The sequence below is a fragment of the Meles meles genome, chromosome X, assembly GCF_922984935.1.
Source record: "Meles meles chromosome X, mMelMel3.1 paternal haplotype, whole genome shotgun sequence".
Taxonomy (NCBI): Eukaryota; Metazoa; Chordata; class Mammalia; order Carnivora; family Mustelidae; genus Meles; species Meles meles.
The window spans coordinates 25,794,379-25,796,924 of NC_060087.1; the positions used below are offsets into that span (position 1 = coordinate 25,794,379).

General features: G+C 36.1%; 1 pseudogene; it reads right to left on the reverse strand.

Annotated features, from left to right (window-relative positions):
- Nucleotides 1-221: 221 nt before the first annotated feature.
- On the reverse strand, nt 222-548 carry LOC123935423 (annotated as a pseudogene).
- Nucleotides 549-2,546: the final 1,998 nt, after the last annotated feature.

Sequence of the window (2,546 nt, forward strand, 5' to 3'; positions counted from 1 at the left end):
AATAGTGGAATTATTGGATCATACAGTATTTCTGTTTTGAACTTTTTTTGCTCTTTGCAGTTTATTGCATGAAAGAGTTACACTAGTCCAAGTTAAAAGCAGACCCCAAATGGTTACATTATACAAGCTGTGAAGTTTTTTAAACTTGTGACAAGGGACAGAAGGGAAATTTTACTCATTGCAAGGAAATCCTCACTTAAGCTTCGGTGAGCCAAAAGCACTTAAAACCAATGAACCTTCAGCTGGTCATCCTTATCCAGTAACTGGAATATGTTCTTGTGCTGGTCACCCTGTATCTGAATTACTTCTCCATATTCTGGATGCTCTACTATAGTACCATTGCAGGCAAATTTCTTCTTATACACCTTCATTGGTTTCTTTTTATCATAATCATCAGTAATTTCTTGGACAGTAGTAAGGGTCTTCCTGCTATTTCTCTGTCAAATTCTTATATGGATATAATCCCCAGTGCCAGCAGGAAGCAGATAATCACCTTTACTTACATCAGCAAAGGGGTCGAAAGAGTGGAGGTTCTGGATAGCAGACATACAATACAATTCCTGCAGAAGGCAGTGGTGGAAGAAGGTGGGGGTTTGGGGTGTGGAGAACCGAGCATTAGGAAGCAAGGGGACTGAAGAGGAAGGCGGTGGCTCAGTGACTTGGCCTCTAATTTGAATTTTTTTATGGAACCTCCATATGATTTTTCATAGTGACATTAGCAATTTACATCCCCACCAACCATGCACAGTTCTTCTTTGTCCACATCTTCATCAACACTCTTTATTTCTTGTGTTTTTGATTTTAGCCAGTCCAATAGGTATGAGGTGATATCTCATTGTGGTTTTGATTTGCACTTCCCTGATTAAAGATGTTGAGCAAATTTTCATGTGTCTATAGCCATCTGTATGTCTTCTTTGGGCAAATATATATTCAGGTCCTCTGCCCATTTTTTTTAAAGATTTGATTTTTAAAATGTATTTATTTGAGAGAGAGAGAGAGCATGAGAGGAGAGAGGTCAGCTAGAGAAGCAGATTCTCTGCCAAGCAGGGAACCTGATGTGGGACTTGATCCCGAGACTCCAGGATCATGACCTGAGCCGAAGGCAGTCACTTAAACAACTGAGCCACCCAGACGCCCCTTGGCTCATTTTTTAATGGGATTTTTTTTTGGCGGGGGGGTGTTGACTTACATAATTTCTTTTTATATTTTGGCTATTAACCCTAAATATCCTTATTGAATGTGTCAATTGAAAATATCTTCCCGCTTTTAGTAGGTTTTTTGTTTTGGTGATGGTTTCCTTTGTTCTGACAATTTTTTTATTTTGGTGTAGTCCTGATAGTTTCTTCTTACTTATGTTTCCCTTGCTGTAAGAAACATCTGGAAAAACATTTCTATGGCTGATGTCAGAGACTTTATTGTGTTCTCTTCTAGGGTTTTTATGGTTTCAGGTCTCAAATTTAGGACTTTAATCCAACTTGAGTTTATTTTTGTATATGGTGCTAGGGAATAGTTTGATTTTTTTTTTTTTACATGTAGCTGTCCAGTTTTCCCAACATCATTTACTGAAAAGACTGTTCCACCTTCTATTTCTTACCTTTTTTTCTCATAGGTTAATTGACCCTAAAGGTGTGGGTTTATCCCTGGGGTCTCCATTCTGTTCCATTCATCTATATGTTTGATTTTTGTGCCAGTACCATACTGTTTTGATTGCTAAGGCTTTGTGTTATATCTTGAAATTGGGGACTTTGATACTTCGAGCTTTGTCCTTTCTCAGGAATGCTTTGGCCATTTGGGGTCTTTTGTGGTTTGATACAAATTTTAATATTTTTCTAGTTTTGTGAAAAATGCTATTGATATTTTGATAGGGATTGCATTAAATCTCTGTATTGCTTTGGGTAGTATAGACATTTAAACAATATTGGTTCTTCCAATTCATGAGCATGGAATATCTTTCCATTTGTTTCATGTTTAATTTCTTTCATCAGTTGTTTTATAGATTTTGGAGGACAGGTCTTTCACCTCTTTGGTTAATTTTATTCCTAGTTGTTTTATTCTTTTTTGGTGCAATCGTAAATTTTTTTTTTAATTTTTATTTCTGTGACTTCACTGTTAGGGTATAGAATTGTTACTGATTTCTGGGTATTAATTTTATATCCTGGGACTTTACCGAATTCATTTATTACTGCTAGTAGTTTTTTTGTTGGAATCTTTGGGATTTTCAATATATAGTATTATATCATCTGGAAATAGTGCCAGTAAATTCTTCTTTACCAATATGAATACCTATGATTTCTTTCTCTTGTCTGATTTCTGTTGCCAAGACCTCCAGTACTATGTTGAGTAGAAGTGGTGAGAATGGACATTCTTATTTTGTTCCTGATCTTAGAAGAAAAGCTCTCAGTTTTTCACCATTGAATATGATGTTAGGTGTGGGTTTTTCTCATATGATCTTTACTGTGTTGAGGTATGTTCCTTCTAAACCTACTCTATTGAGAGTTTTTATCATGAAGTCATGTTGAATTTTGTCAGATGCTTTTTCTCCAGCT